This window comes from Nomascus leucogenys, chromosome 15 (genome assembly GCF_006542625.1).
Source record: "Nomascus leucogenys isolate Asia chromosome 15, Asia_NLE_v1, whole genome shotgun sequence".
NCBI classification, from domain to species: domain Eukaryota; kingdom Metazoa; phylum Chordata; class Mammalia; order Primates; family Hylobatidae; genus Nomascus; species Nomascus leucogenys.
The window spans coordinates 105,612,361-105,628,942 of record NC_044395.1 but is presented as its reverse complement, the minus strand read 5'-3'; the positions used below and the strand labels follow the sequence as shown (position 1 = coordinate 105,628,942).

General features: G+C 45.4%; 1 protein-coding gene and 1 long non-coding RNA gene across 2 annotated transcripts in view; one reads left to right on the top strand and one right to left on the bottom strand.

The window, feature by feature from the left end:
- Nucleotides 1-16,582, top strand: part of LOC115838561 (E3 ubiquitin-protein ligase RNF169-like) — a 178,687-nt gene that overhangs the window by 149,376 nt on the left and 12,729 nt on the right. The gene's annotated exons all lie outside the window — the stretch shown is intronic.
- On the bottom strand, nt 12,540-14,892 carry LOC115830482. The gene is made up of 3 exons (XR_004026027.1): nt 14,635-14,892; nt 13,290-14,356; nt 12,540-12,977 (listed from the first exon to the last, which is right to left on the bottom strand). It is a non-coding gene; the product is annotated as an uncharacterized LOC115830482 (long non-coding RNA).

The window sequence follows — 16,582 nt, the reverse complement described above, 5'->3', positions numbered from 1 at the left end:
GGTCACGCAGCAAAGTCCTGGGCAGAGCTGGGTCAAAATGGGTCTTAGGCCAAGAGGAACAGCACCTGTTTCTATGCCCATATGTGTCTCTCTTTCTCCCTCCACGCCCCCAGAACAACCCCTTGGGGGCCTAGCAGATATCTCAGCACTTCAGTTTCCCTGAATGGTGAGGTTGAGCCAGAAGAAGGGCCAACATTGTGAGTGACCACAGTGAGATCTGCAGACCCAGCTTCCTGCACTGACTCCCCCAGCCCCTTTATTGAAGACTCATCCTGGGCCAGCACCCAACTATGTGTGTGCTCTACCCGATCCCACATGGTGTTTGTTTGTTTTTAGAGACAAGGTCTCACTCTGTCACCCAGGCTGGAGTGCAGCGGTGTGATTACAGCTCACAGCAGCCTTGACCTCCTGGGTTCAGATAGTCCTCCTACCTCAGCCTCCCGAGTACTAGGCGCATGCCACCACGCCCAGCAATTTTTGTATTTTTTGCAGACATAGAATTTGGCCGCATTGAGCAGGCTAGTCTCAAATTCCTGGGCTCAAGCAATCCACCTGCCTTGGCCTTCCAAAGTGCTGGGATTACAGGCATAAGCCACTGTTCTGGCCTGGTCTCACATGTTTAACCCCCACAAACGGTCTCTGTTGAGGGTCCTGGAGAGGGAATCACATTCCCCCACCCCAGCTTTAGGCTAGAGATGAAGATCAGGGAGGCCGGAGGCTCAAGCTCCAGATGCCTGAGTGGCCGGTGCATGGCCCTTCTCAATTCGCGGGTGTACAAGGAGCCACCATCAGTCTCCATAGCAACCATTATCCCAGCCCTCCAGAGACCCAAAGCCTGACCTTCGCCATCTCCCAGAGAAAGGGGGTCTGTGGGCGGCAAGTCCACCCAGGCGCCGAGGCAAGAGACCAAGGACACGAGCTGTTCCAGTATAATAAAATATAAAACAAGAATAGTTATAACAGATACAGATCTTAGATACGATTATATATGAATATCATTAATCATTAGTTGGTAGCAATTACTCTTTATCCCAATATTATAATAATCCCCGCTCTATAATCATAACCTAGGAAAAACCAGGCCATACAGAGATAGGAGCTGAGGGGACACAGTGAGGTGTGACCAGAAGACAAGAATGCGAGCCTTCTGTTATGCCTGGACAGGGCCACCAGAGGGCTCCTTGGTCTAGCGGTGACGCCAGCATCTGGGAAGATGCCCGTTGCCAGGTGGACCGTGGTCTAGTGGTAGCAAAAGGTGACAAGGAGCAACACCCGCTACTTAGCAGACCGGGAAAGGGAGTCTCCTTTTCCCAGGGGGAGTTTAGAGAAGACTCTGCTCCTCCACCTCTTGTGGAGGGCCTGACACCAGTCAGACTTTCCCGCAGTTATCTGGAGGCCTAACCATCTCCCTGTGATGCTGTGCTTCAGTGGTCACGCTCCTAGTCCACCTTCATGTTCCATCCTGTACACCTCGCTCTGCCTTCTAGATAGCAGTAGTAAATTAGTGAAAGTACTAAAAGTCTCTGATATGCAGAAATAATGGCGTAAGCTGTCTTTCTCTTTGTCTCCTCTCTCTCTCTGCCTCGGCTGCCAGGCAGGGAAGGGCCCCCTGTCCAGTGGACACGTGACCCACGTGACCTTACCTATCATTGGAGAAGACTCACATTCTTTACCCTGCCCCTTTTACTTGGTATACAATAAATAACAGCGCAGCCAGACATTCGGGACCACTACCGGTCTCCGCGCATTGGTGGTAGTGGTCCCCCAGGCCCAGCTGCCTTTTCTTTTATCTCTTTGTCTTGTGTCTTTATTTCTACACTCTCTTGTCGCCACACACAGGGAGAGACCCACCGACCCTGTGGGGCTGGTCCCTACAGTGCACATGTACCCTTAAAGTATAATAAAAAAAAGAAATTGTACAAAGTATCTTTTCCAATCAACATGAAATAAAACTAGAAAGCAATAACAGAAAAAAACCTGGAAAATTCACAAATATGTGGAAATTAAGCAATATATTCTTTTTTTTTTTGAAATGGAGTCTCGCTCTGTTGCCCAGGCTGGAGTAGAGTGGCACAATCTCGGCTCACTGCAACTTCCATCTCCCAGGTTCAAGAGATTCTCCTGCCTCAGCCTCCTGAGTAGCTGGGATCACAGGAGCATGACACCATGCCCGGCTAATTTTTGTATTTTTAGTAGAGACGGGGTTTCGCCATGTTGGCCAGGCTGGTGTTGAACTCCTGACTTTGCGATCCGCCCACCTTGGCCTCTCAAAGTGCTAGGATTACAGGCATGAGTCACCACACCTGGCCTAAGCAATATATTCTTAAATAACCAGTGGGCCAGAGAAGAAATTACAAGTCAAATAAGAAAACACTCTGAGATGAATGAAAATGAAATAACAACATACCACAACTTATAGGATGCAGCAAAAGCAGTGCTCAGAGGGAAAGTCATAGTTATAAATGCCTACTTTAAAAAAGAAGAAAGATCTCAAATAAATAACCTAACTTTACAATGTGTGTCAGGGTCCCCAATCCCTGGGCCATGGACTGGTACTGGTCTGTGGCCTGTTAGGAACTGGGCCACACAGCAGGAGGTGAGCAGAGGGTGAAGCTTCATCTGTATTTACAACTGTTCCCCACTGCTTGCATTACCACCTGAGCTCTGCCTCCTGTCACATCAGTGGTGGTATTGGATTCTCATAGGAGCACAAACCCTATTGTGAACTGTGCATTCAAGAAATCTAGATTGTGTGCTCCTTAAGAGACTCTGATGCTTGATGAGCTGTTATTGTCTCCTATCACTCTCAGGTGGGACTGTCTAGTTGCAGGAAACAAGCTCAGGACTCCCACTGATTCTTTGTTATGGTGAGTTCATTATATATTACAATGTAATAATAATAGGAACAAAGTGCACAATAAATGTATTGTGCTTGAATCATCCTGAAACTATCCTCTCTCCAACGGTCTGTGGAAAAATTGTCTTCCACAAAACTGGTCCCTGGTACTAAAAGGGTAGGGGACTGCTGCCTTAAGCTACTAGAAAAAGAATACAATTTAAACCCAAAGTTAGCAGAAGGAAGAAAACAATAAAGATTATAGTGGAAAAAGTAGAGAATAGAAAAACAGTAGAGAAAATCAAGGAAACCAAAAGTTGGTTATTGATCTTAAAAGATCATCAAACTTGGCAAACCATTAGCTAGACTGACAAAGAGAAAAGGGAGAAGATTCAAATTCCTAACATCAGAAGTGAAAGTGGGGATATTACAAAAGAGTTTACAGAAAAAAAAAAAAAAGAAATTGTAACAGAATACTATGAACAATTGAAAGTTAACAAATTAGATAGTCTAGACAAAATAGACAAATTCCTAGAAACACAAACTACCAAAACTGACTCAAGAGGAAATAGAAATCTGAACAGCCCATTAGTAAATAAAGAGAATGAATAAGTAATCAAAAACCTCCCAATAAAAACACGCTCACAACCAGATGGCTTCACTGGTGAATTTTACCAAACATCTGACGAAGAATTAACACTGATCTTTATCAGACTCATTCAAAAAATGGAAAGGGAGAATATTTCTTACCCCATTCTAGTAATTCAGCATTACTTTGATATCAAAGACAGATAAAGACATCACAAGAAAAGAAAACCACAGACGAATATCCCTTATGAATGTAGACGCAAAAATCTTCAACAATATACTAGCAAACCAAATCCATCAACGTGTTAAGAGGATTATACATCATTACCAAGTGGGAGTCATCCCAGGAATGCAATGTTGGTTCAACATAAAAATTAATCAGTGTAATATACTGCCTTAATGGGATGAAGAAAAATCCCCATATGAGCATTTCAAATTGATGCAGAAAAAATATTTAACAAAATCCAACACCTTTCGAGATTAAAAGTCTCAGAAAACTAGGAATGGAAAAGAACTTCCTCACCATGATAAAGGACATTTATGAAAAACTCAATGGTGAAAGTGTGAAATCTTTCCCCTAAGATCAGGAATAAGATAAGGATGCCTACTTTTGCCACTGCTATTCAACATTGTACTGGAAGTTCTAGCCAGAGCAATTAAGCAACAAAAAGAAATGAAACATCCAAGTTAGAAAGGAAGAAGTAAAATAATATTTATTCACAGATGACATGATTTATATTTAAGAAATTGTAACAAATCTCTATCAGAGCCAACTATCAAATTTAGAAAAATGACAGGATACAAAATCAACACACAAAAACTAGTGGCATTTCTATACAGGAGTAATGAACAACACAGAAAGGTAGTGAAGAAAACAATTCCATTTACAATAGCATCAAAAAGAATAAAACACTTAGGAATGAATTTAACTAAGGAGGTACATGATTTGTACACTGAAAACTACAAAACATTACTGAACAAAATTAAAGACGACCTAAATACCTTGAAAGAAATCCTGTACAAGAATGGCAGTATACCCCAAAGCAACCTACAGATTCAAGGCAATCCTTATCAAAATCCCAAAAGCCTTTTTGTGGAAATGAAAAAATTGATTCTAAAGTTCATATGTAACTTCGAGGGACCCAGAATAGCCAAAACAACCTTGACAAAGAACAAATTTGGGGGACTCACACTTCCCAATTTCAAAACTTCTTATAAGGCTACAGTGACTAAAACAGTATATAAGGATAGACATATAGATCAATAGAATGGAACAGAGAGTCCTGAAAAACATCATCAATGTAGATGTCAGTGGTTATTTGATTTTCAAAAGGAGTGCCAAGACTACTCAATGAGGAAAGAGTAGTTTCTTCAACAAATGATGCTTGGACAAATGGATATCTACGTTCAAAAGAATGAAGTTGGAGCCTTATCTCACACCATCTATAAAAATTAACTCAAAATGTATCAAAGACCAAAAAAAAAAAGTGTCAAAGACCTACAAATGAGTTAAAACTGTAAAAATTTGGCCGGGCACGGTGGCTCATGCCTGTAATCCCAGTACTTTGGGAGGCTGAGACTGGTGGATCACCTGAGGTCAGGAGTTCGAGACCAGCCTGGCCAACATGGTGAAACCCCCATCTCTACTAAAAATACAAAATTAGCCATTCGTGGTGGTGTGTGCTTGTAATCCCAGCTACTTGGGAGGCTGAGGCAGGAGAATCCCTTAGAACCTGGGAGGCTGAGGTTGCAGTGAGCTGAGATCACGCCACTGCACTCCAGCCTGGGCAACAGAGCAAGACTCTGTCTCAAAAAAAAAAAAAAAAAAAAAGATAAACATTTTCAACAAAACCTAAGGTAAACCTTTGATTTGGCAGTGGATTTTGGGGTATGACATGAAAGCACAAGCAGTGAAAGAAAAATATATACATATTTTAGACTTCATTAATTAGAAAAATTTTGTTCATCAAAAGACACTATTAAGAAAGTGAAAGGATAATCTGCAGAATGGGAAAAAATTGCAAATCATACTGGATAAGGGTCTACTATCCAGAATATATAAAGAACTCTTATAATTCAACAACAAATAAGACTAACAACCCAATTTTATTTTATTTTTATTTTTATTTTTATTTTTTAAATTTTACTTTAAGTTCTGGGATACATGTGCAGAACATGCAGGTTTGTTACGTAAGTATACATGTGCCATGGTGGTTTGCTGCACCCATCAACCTGACATCTAGGTTTTAAGCCTTGCATGTATTAGGTATTTGTCCTAATGCTCTCCCTCCCCTTGCCCCCGACCCCCCGACAGGCCCCAGTGTGTTATGTTCCCCTCCCTGTGTCCATGTGTTCTCATTGTTCAACTCCCACTTATGAGTGAGAAGATGCGGTGTTTGGTTTTCTGTTCCTGTGTTAGTTTGCTGAGAATGATGGTTTCCAGCTTCATCTATGTCCCTGCAAAGGTCATGAACTCATTGTTTTTTTTTTTTTTTTTGAGATGGAGTTTCGCTCTTGTTGCCCAGGCTGGAGTGCAATGGCGTGGTCTTGGCTCACCGCAACCTCCGCCTCCCAGGTTCAAGTGATTCTCCTGCCTCAGCCTTCCTGAGTAGCTGAGATTACAGGCGTGAGCCACCGTGCCCAGCATGAACTTATTCTTGTTTAATGGCTGCATAGTATTCCATGGTGTGTATTTGCCACATTTTCTTTATCCAGTCTATCATTGATGGGCATTTGGGTTGGTTCCAAGTCTTTGCTATTGTAAACAGTGTTGCAATAAACATATGTGTGCATGTGTCTTTATAGTAGAATGATTTATAATCCTTTGGGTATATACCCAGCAATGGGATTGCTGGGTCAAATGGTATTTCTGGTTCTAGATCCTTGAGGAATCACCACACTATTTTCTATAGTGGTTGAACTAATTTACATTCCCACCCAGAGTGTAAAAGTGTTCCTATTTCTCCACAGCCTCGCCAGCATCTATTGTTCCCTGACTTTTTAATAATCGCCATTCTAACTGGCATGAGATGGTATCTCATTGTGGTTTTGATTTGCATTTCTCTAATGACCAGTGATGATGAGTTTTTTTCATGTTTGTTGGCCACATACATGTCTTCTTTCGAGAAGTGTCTGTTCATATCCTTTTCCCACTTTTTGATGGGGAATAACACAATTTTAAAATGATCGAATGACTTGAGTAGATATTTCTCCAAAGAAGATACGCAAAATGCCAACAGGCACAGGAAAAGATGCTAGAAATCGTTAGTCATTAGGGAAACAAAAATCAAAACCACAATAAGTAGCCCTTTACATCCACTAGGGTGGCTATAATAATAAAATAATAAAAATAATAAAAAAAACAGACAATAACAAGGTTGGCCAGGACATGGAGGAATTGCAGCTTTCATAAATTGCTGGTGGGAATGTAAAATGATGAAGCTGTTTTAGAAGCAGTCTAAACACAGAGTTACCATATGACCTAATAATTCTGCTCCTATGTATAAGCCTCAGAGAAATTAAAGCAAATGTCCACCTAAAAACTTGAATGCAGATGTTCATAGCAGCATTCTTCATAATAGCCAAAAGGTATAAACAACCCAAATGTCCATCAACTGATCAACAGATAAATGAAATGTGATATGTCCATACAATGGAAGGTTATTCATTCATAAAAAGGAATTAAGTACTGATAACATGCTACAACATGGATGAACTTTGAAAATATTACATTAGGCTGGGCACAGTGGCTCACTTTTTCCCAGCACTTTGGGAGGCTGAGGCGGGTGGATCACGAGGTAAGGAGTTCGAGACCAGCCTGGCCAACATGGTGAAACCCTGTCTGTACTAAAGATAGAAAAATTAGCCAGGCGTGGTGGTGTGTGCCTGTAATCCCAGCTACTCGGAAGGCTGAGGCAGGAGAATCACTTGAACCTTGGAGGAAGAGATTGCAGAGAGCTGAGATTGCGGCATTGAACTCCAGCCTGGGCAACAGGGCAGGCTCCATCTCAAAAAAAAAAAAAAAAATTTTTTTTTGGTGACACCAGTCACCAAAGACTACATTGTATGAATTCACTTATAAAATGCCCAGATAGGTAAATCTATAGAGGCAGAAGCTAGATTAGTGTTTGCCTAGGACCTAGGGGGCTATGGGAAATGCAAAGTGACTGCAAAAGATAGGAAGGTTTCTTGCTGGAGTGACTAAATTATCCTAAAATGGTTGTGGTGATGCTTGTACAACTCTATGAATATAGTAAAGACCATTGACACTTCAAATGGATAAATGGTATGATATGTGATTTATACCTTAATAAAGCTGTTTTAAAAAGCTATTAGAGGTAAAAAAAAAAAAGCTATTAGAGCTTATAAGTGAGTTAAACAAGGTTGCAGAATACAAGATCAATACACAAAAATCAATTGTATATATAGAAAAATCAGTTCTATAGATGGAAATAAAGAAGTGGAAATTGAGATTTTTTTTTTTAAGTACCATTTATGGCCAGGCATGGTGGCTCATGTCTGTAATCCCAGCACTTTGGGAGGCCAAGGTAGGGGGATCACTTGAAGTCAGGAGTTCAAGACCAGCCTGGCCAACATGGCGAAACCTCCATCTCTACTAGAAATATAAAAATTAGCCGGGTGTGGTGGCTTATGCCTGTAATCCCAGCACTTTGAGAGGCTGAGGTAAGAAGATTGCTTGAGGCCAGGAGTTCAAGACCAGTGTGGGCAACACAGCGAGACCCTCTCTCTACAAGTTAAAAAAATGAGCCCAGAGTGGTGGCACACGCCTGTAGTCCTAGATACTGGGAGGCTGAAGCAGGAGGATCGCTTGATGCCAGGAGTGCAAGTTTACAGTGAGCTATGATCACACCGGTGCACTCCAGCCTGGGAAACAGAGTGAAACTTTGTCTCTAAAACAAACAAAAGCAGTCAATCAATATCTTGATTACATGGCTGTTATAATGCTACGCTTACAAATCTTTGCATTTTATTGTATCTAGTTATGCTTCAATAAAACGCCAAAAAAAGTTGGTTGAAACAGTATTTCTGGCCCCTGTTTTATCAAGTATTATTAATTTTTATGTACAATGAGGATACCTTCTAAAGTGCATTTTAGCTCTATACGCCAACCCCACCTTCAGACTTCTGGGCTTTTAATTGCTAAATAATTTCCCAGCAATTATGCATTCATCTGATGAAGCTATTACAAATTTTAAAGTTTTTCTGGGTTCCAAGTGAATCAACGGAAATAAATTTGGTTGGAAATGAATGTTTATAGCCATTAGTTCCTGTCTTGATAAGGTCATTGCACTCTGGGGAGATTTTGCAATTTTTGCATGCATTTTGAAAGCAATTTTGTCTTCTTTCTAGGTTGTTTCATTTAAAAAAATTCATTTTCAGTCATCCATGTCCACTTTACCTATTTGGCTATGTTTCCACAAATTCCACGAATATTTCTAGTCTCTTAGAGAGGAAGACGAGATTGACAGTTCACAGAAACATTGCCACACAAACAGGGCAGGCGTAATGAACTGAAAATAGATTAGGACATGAAATTTAAAAAAAAAGTCAAAGTCTGAAAGAGGACGACAAAAATGGAAAAATATTGTACACAATGGATAAAGAATGTTTTTATAAAGTCCCCAAATTCTGTTACCAGCTTGCTACATGGGGCAAGTTTAACCTCTTTACGCCTCATTTCCAGGTCTGAAAGGTGGGGGCTAATGATGGAGCTCCCTTGTGGATTACTGTGAGGGTTCAATGAAGTCGTTTACATCAAAGCCTCAAGCCCAGTACCGGGCGGGCCACTGCACTCCAGCCTGGGCGACAGAGTAAGACTCTGTCTCAAAAAATAAAATAAATAAAATAAAATGAATGTTTGCTGCTATTATTATTACCTCCATAGTGCATAATAATTACTAGTCACAATTTTAAGAAAACCCAGTGACTGGATGTACTGTCAACCTTTTGGGTCATTTCACCTGGGTCATATTGGGGGTATGACTGGCTGGCTGGTGATTTAGAAGGTGATTTGGTTACCGGACTGGTATAAGGAAAAGGAAGGATAGTTGCAGGGTTAAGGAGGCTAAAAGGCTTAACTTTGAGGGAGCGTTAGATCTTGGAATCCCCAAATTCTGAATTTATTCATTTAGTCACTCGACAAACATACCAATTCCTCGGCATCCATGAATAAGTCAGGGATATGGGGTGACGGCACCCAGGCTGGGGAGGGGTTAGCCTAAATGGCCTCTAAGCTCACATCCATACCTCACATTCAAGCCAGAGGCTGAAAGTGGCTTGACAGACATTTGAGCAGAGTCAGGGCTGGGACCTACTACGTGCCCTCCCTCCCACTGCTGAGCAATTCTCCTGGCACCTGTGATCACAGGCCAGGGTAGGAAGTGCTTGGGCCCTAACAGGGGTAGTCACTTGCATCTGGGAAAAAACATGCAAGCCTGGCACTGACAGACTGGGGACATTTGGACACCTGTGGAGAAAGGGCTGTCTAGGTGGTGGGCGCGATTCAGGAGAAAAAGAGGTGGATCTGGGAAACGTCAGATACTGTTTCTTGTATCTTAGACTTTCCCTCCCAGTCCAGAAGGGCTTCCTGGAGGAAGAAGAATTTCAGGCTGACACTAGGACCTGGGTTTGATGAAACTGAGTATAGCAATTCTTCAGTATTATCAGGCAACATAAATCTCTACTCCCAGCTATCTGTCCTCTCCCCATGCACACTTATTGGCAACTGGCAACTTTTGTGACTCACATGATAAAGATTTTTAGAAATGTAACTCAAGGTAGGAAGGCCATCGACACTCTTGTAGTATTATTGGATATGAAAATTATGCAGGTGGGTGATTTCCCCTAGGAGAGGATTCTATGTGAGTTTTAGACATGTTGCCGGAAGCCAGGCCCTGATAAGGATCCCAACTCCTTTCCCCTGTCCTTATGATCAAAAGCCCCTGCTTCCCCATATTTTTTCTCATTCTAAAGCAGAGTCAGAAAGAGCCAGAAATGACTGAGTCTCCAGGTGGGAGGCTGGAGGCAAGCGGAAGAGGGGCTTGGGGGAGAGGGGAAGGGAGGCAGAGAGGGGAGGGAAGCGTGGGCCTGAGGTAGAGTCCTTTCTTTTATTTTTGTAGACTTAGGTTATTCACTGTACGAGTCCTTTCTTTTTGCTTTGTTTTTTGAGAGAGATTCTTGCTCTGTCACCCAAGCTGGAGTGCAGTGGCACAATCTTGGGTCACTGCAACTTACACCTCCGGTGTTCAAGTGATTCTCCTGCCTCAGCCTCCCGAGTAGCTGGGACTACAAGTGCCTGCCACCATGCCCGGCTAATTTTTGTATTTTTAGTAGAGAGGGGCTTTTGCCATGTTGGCCAGGCTGGTCTTGAACTCCTGGCCTCAAGTGATCCACCTGCCTCAGCCTCTCAAAGTGCTGGGATTATAGGCCTGAGCCACTGTGCCCAGTGAGAATCCTTTTCTGACTGCATGGTTCGGCCCTGAGTGGACACTTGGAATTCAGGCTACAGGCCGGGAAAAGATTACTATCCTTGCACCTGCTGGGTGGACGCCCATTCTGTCCGACCAGGAAACAGGTCCCAGCACCCAGGTGCTAGGGATACAGCGAGGATAGGCTGGGGGTCTCCTGCCCTCAGGACCACCTTGTCTGGTGGGAGACATGCATATGTAGAAACATGGGAACATTGCAGAAGAGGCACGAATGGAGCTGGGAGCTTTGGACCTAGGGCAGGCATGGCCGAGCTAGGCCATTTCATTCTCTCCTTCTGAAGAATGGCCCCCTTCCTTCTGCTATTGTTCTGTGGAGTCCTTCTCTGGTGCTTGGGAGCCCAGCCAGCAGTAGTCTCAGTGACCCCCAGGGACAGGCACCCACAGCAGCAGAGGAGAGAGAGAGGGACTGGGGCGTTGGCAGCAAGGCTGGTGTGGAGATAGGGAGATGAATGTCTTAGCTGGAGGAGCTGGAGAAGTCCAGGCTGCCCATTTTTCAGAGGGGAAAGCTGAGGCCCTCGTAGAGCAACGGATTGTCCAGGGAAAGGAACGTGAGTACCGAGGAAGAAAAACCTGGGGGCAGAGGCCCAGAAGAGAAGGCAGATCCCTCTCCGCCCCACCCCAGGCAGGAAGCCCAGGCCCCAACCACCGCCTTTGGGCCAGGCACCTCTCCTGTCCTCTGAAGGAGCGGGGAGGACGAGTGTGGCTTCTGGCTGGCTGGACATGCTTGCAAGGCACATTTGCAGATTTGCTGCTGCAAGGGGAGGGGTGGGCTGGTGGGGAGGTGCCGGCCTGATGGGGCACCTGGAGGGTGGAGAGACCCCTATAGGCTCCTGTTCACTCCCACTTAAGTCTCAGAGGCAGCCCAGAGGCAGAAGGAGACTTGGTGGACACTTGCACAAAGTCGGGGCTGGACAGGGCAATTCCACATGCAGCTCCCCCGGCTGGTGAATTCTTGAATTAGTGGGAGGGCAGGTTCACTCTCCAAAGTTGGACCATACATTCTCCGAGGGGCAGGATCGCCTCACCCGGACACTGGCGCCCATACATCCCAGGGTTCCAGTAAATGTACGCCCCATCCAGCCGCTTTTCTAACTGCAACAAGAGCTGAGGAACATTTATTGGGCACTTAACTCTGTTCTAGGCACTATCACAGCAGGGACTGCTTTTCATTCTGGCACCAATTCTGGGAAGTAGATGGTATTATTATCCCCATTCGACAGAGGTGGAAACTGAGGCCCAGAGAGGTGAAGTGCCTCGCATAGAGACTTGCTCAAGGTCACACGCAAACAGGGCAGGAATCCCAGTGGGTTCAGAGCCTGCCCTGAATGCCCCACTTTTCCTCCTTCCTAGGGCCCCTGGCACTCCTTCTGGGACCAGGCTCAGGCCAAGCTGAAGGAGCCATTCTGGAAGCAATTCTGGGCAGACGAAGGCCAAGAAGCCAATTCACAGCGGTTGTGCTGACAAGTTTCTTGGCAATGTGGAAAGTCTGACGATCTTACAAATGTGTGAAACTGAGACTCAATTTTCCCTCATCCTACCTCCCCTTTCTACCCACCCTCCAACATGGATCTAAATATGGATCCTATATTGGGGGTGTAGCCCCCCTCTCTAGACTGCAAGAGAAGATGACGTTGGGGAGGAGGTGGGGCCAGCCACACTGGGCAAGAGCAGCCTCGGATGATGCTGCCTCCAAAAAGGTCCCTGGGTAAGTATGAGGTGGGTGGCTGAAATTTCTGAAATCCGTATCTGAGATGACTGGGTGGAGTCATACATTTCCATCCTTCTGGGGTTAAGGACACAGCAAGGAAGACCATTTAGGGTGAAGTCACCGTTTATGGGAGTCTAAACTGTGACTTTGGCAAGGTGCAACATAAAAATGCTAATACGTGTTTATGCACTAAGCTGGAAATAATGCCAAGCCCCTCAGTTAAAAAAAAACTGTCAAGAATTGCAGTTTCCTCAAGTCGGAGAACTAAGTGAGCTGTTAACTGAGGACTGTAAACCTGCCACATGGCGACGTTGTTTTGGTTATTAAATAGAAATACCTGCTTTCGGCCGGGCGCGGTGGCTCAAGCCTGTAATCCCAGCACTTTGGGAGGCCGAGGCGGGCGGATCACGAGGTCAGGAGATCGAGACCATCCTGGCTAACACAGTGAAACCCCGTCTCTACTAAAAATACAAAAAATTAGCCGGGTGTGTTGGCGGGCGCCTGTAGTCCCAGCTACTCGGGAGGCTGAGGCAGGAGAATGGCGTGAACCCGGGAGGCGGAGCTTGCAGTGAGCCGAGATCGCGCCACGGCACTCCAGCCTGGGGCACAGAGCAAGACTCCGTCTCAAAAAAAAAAAAAAAAGAAATACCTGCTTTCTATATGCATGCACTGTTGTTTACATGCCTCTGAATTTCTAATTTCTGCAGGAGATTCTGGTGACTAGTGTGCCGTTTTCTCAATGTTCACAGTTATTATAACTTTAAATATTTTACCCATATCCTGTAACAATGTCATCCAAGTGTTCTTTAAGTGGTGGTGCTGAAAAACGCACCTGAAAATCGATAACATTGGAAAGGAAGTGAGATGTGATAAAACGTTATGAAGAAGGCCAAGCCACCGGCAGGAAATGCTGCACTGTTAATTTAGCAGAGAGTGCGTTATGAAATATTAGCGATAATGGCGGGAAAATAAAAAGCAGCATTAAGGCAAAAATATGCCACAATTGGAGTAATTTATGCAACCCATCCTTTCTACTTTGCATTCATTTCTCTGGCAAAATTAGTCAGGAATTATGCACGCTTTGAATTATGCAAGGTGTTCAGGACCACATGCTTTGCATAAAACGCAACTGCCCTGAGGTTCTCGGTGGGTGGAAGAATGAGTGACCGTATTCTAGGGTTATCTTAGGCCAGGCAGTTGTACCCTCCTGTCCTAGGTGGGGATGCAGTGACCTCATCTGTAAAATGGGGCCGTTGGACTGGCTTGTCTTTCTTTCCCTATTAGACTATGTCGAGACAGGCACCATTATATTTCTGCCCCAAAGGTGTCTTTTTCTGGACGGATCCCGCAGCTGATACCACACTTGTCTTTATTAACTGTGAGGCTGGCCATTCAAACACCAGGTGCCAGAGAGGGTCTCTCACTCATCGGAATCCAGGTGGGATGAATCCTCGAAGGCAAGGTCCCTCCACCTTCACCCTAGAGTCACACAGACTTGCCCTGGGGGCCGGTGACAGGTGGGTGGGAGAAGAAAAGGCCCCCGGGGAGCAGGAGAAAGCCAGGTGCCATGGGGACCCAGCGCCACTGGAGGGCAGCACCAGCACACGGCTGAGGCCGCCTCTCCCGGAGCCCGGAGGGAGCTGGGTTCCGGGCGCCAGCGGTGCCCGGGTGAGCAGTTCACCCTCACGTCCCTGCTCTTAGGAAGTTCCCATTCTCCTGGAGGAGACAAAATAAACGTGAACAAATGAACAAGTGTGCATTGTCAGGCAGCAAGTGTTGGGACAAACAAGATAGTGATGGGGGTGGGGACACCGTTAAATAGGGGCCAGGGAGGCCTAACCCGGGAGGGGACAGCTGAGATGTCACTTGAGGGGGGAACACAGCCCGAGATCTGAAGGTGTTCATGGAGAGGGGAAGGGGCCCCTAGAGGAGTCGGGGAAGCCTGGGTCCGGGAAGACGAGAACACTGAGGAACAGAGAAGCCGGGTAACTTACCCAGGGTCACAGAGCCGGTGAGCTGGGGACAGCGCCTGACAACGCCCGAGAGCCTTCCACGGCCCTGGTTTCTCCGACCTTCCTCTCTAAACAGGACCGTGACAGTGACAGTTCTGCCCCACTCCCCATTTCTGACCGCAGTCCCCATAAGGAAACAGGGCAGGGATCACTGGCTGTGAGCCCAGCAAGTCCCCTCCCGTGGCTTTCTCAGTGATTAAACAGAAGGGTGGGTCCCCCCACAACGCCGAAGCTCCCCTCTCTAAGCGTCCGCGCCCCGGGAACGCCTGAATTCTGGCTCCCGAGCACCTTCTTGTGGACAGTTTTGGAATCACACGCTCAGCGAGAAAGGGTCGTGGGAAAATGGTCTGTGCCAATTTCGGAGAGGCCAGTGGATTGGAAGGTATCACTGAGGGTGGGTGCACGTGTGTGTGTGTGTGTGTGTGCGCACGTGCATGCGTGCATGCATCTGTGTGCCTGTGTGTGTTGGTCTGTGTGTGAATGTACCTCTGTGTGTATCTGTGTGTATGGTTGTGTGTGAGCACATACTGCCTGTGCCTGTGTGTGTGTGAGTGTGTGTGTGCACTAATGTTTGTTTATACCGACACAGGCACACACGTCCATGTCCGTGTGTGTACCTGCATCTGTATTTTTTTGTCTGGTGTGTGTGCTTGTTTTTGTGTGACTGCATGCATGTACCCATGTGCGTGTGTGTTTTGGGAACTGGGACACAGAGGATGATTTGAGAAGTCCCCAGTCTTTCTCACAAAGGCCTAACCACTCTCCCTGAAGCCAGCTTTCTCCCCTACTTGCTTCTGTCTACACCATCACCTGGGTTCTCCCACCTGAACTTTTCACCAACATTTTTTGATGATTTTTCTCTTTTGTGTCCGTTGAGGCTCATTTGAATGTTACAGATCATAACTCAAGATATGATTCTCAGGCCGGGCATGGTGGCTCATGCGTGTAATCCCAGCACTTTGGGAGGCTGAGGCAGGTGGATCACCTGAGGTCAAGAGTTCAAGACCAGCCTGGCTAACATGGTGAAACCCTGTTTCTACTAATAATAACAAATTAGCCAGGTGCGTGTGCCTGTAATCCCAGCTACTCGGGAGGCTGAGGCAGGAGAATCACTGGAACCTGGGAGGCAGGGGTTGCAGTGAGCCGAGATCCCTGGGTGACACAGCGAGACTCTGTCTAAAAAAAAAAAAAAGAAAGAAAGAAAAGAAAGAAAGAAAGAAAGAAAGATAGAAGTGATTCTCCTCTAGTCTACTCACCCAAATCATGAGTTTCACTTCTCAGGTGGGCTGATCACCCACTGTCCTGTTGAGACCTGGGGACTTGTACAAAGTCGTACCCTGAGCAGAAAGTCAGGCACATGGTAACTAAGACAATGGCGCGTTAGCAAAGCACTCCACACATCCCGTTCACATGTGTGTCTTACTTGACTCACAGGCTGATCTTTTGTCTTTTTTTTTTTTTTCCTTTTTGTGGAGAACAGGGTCTTGCTATATTGCCTAGGCAGGTCTCAAACTACCGGATGATCTTTCAAGCCTAGGCAAGGTGAGTCTAATTATTCCCATTTTACAGATGAAGATACTGAGGCTCAGAGAGGGAAATAATGAAAATAGTACTGCAGGAACCATCTAACCAATATGAAAACTCTCTCATCCGGTTTTCATAACATCACCAATTCCCTTCTTTAAAAGACAAGGAGATGGAGGCTTAGAAAATGTGAGGGGAGTGCTTAATGCCATATAGCCAATCAGTAGTTGAGGCAGGATTTGAACCTCGCTCCAGAGGCTAAAGCCCAAGTCCTCAACACAATGGCAGGCGTGAGGGCCCTGGGCACATACTGACTCAAGCTCTTTCAGCCACACACTGTCCCTTTGCCACGCCTCTGGGGTCCTAAGAACATCCTCCTCTGAGCCCACGGGGAGGTCATTCCCCA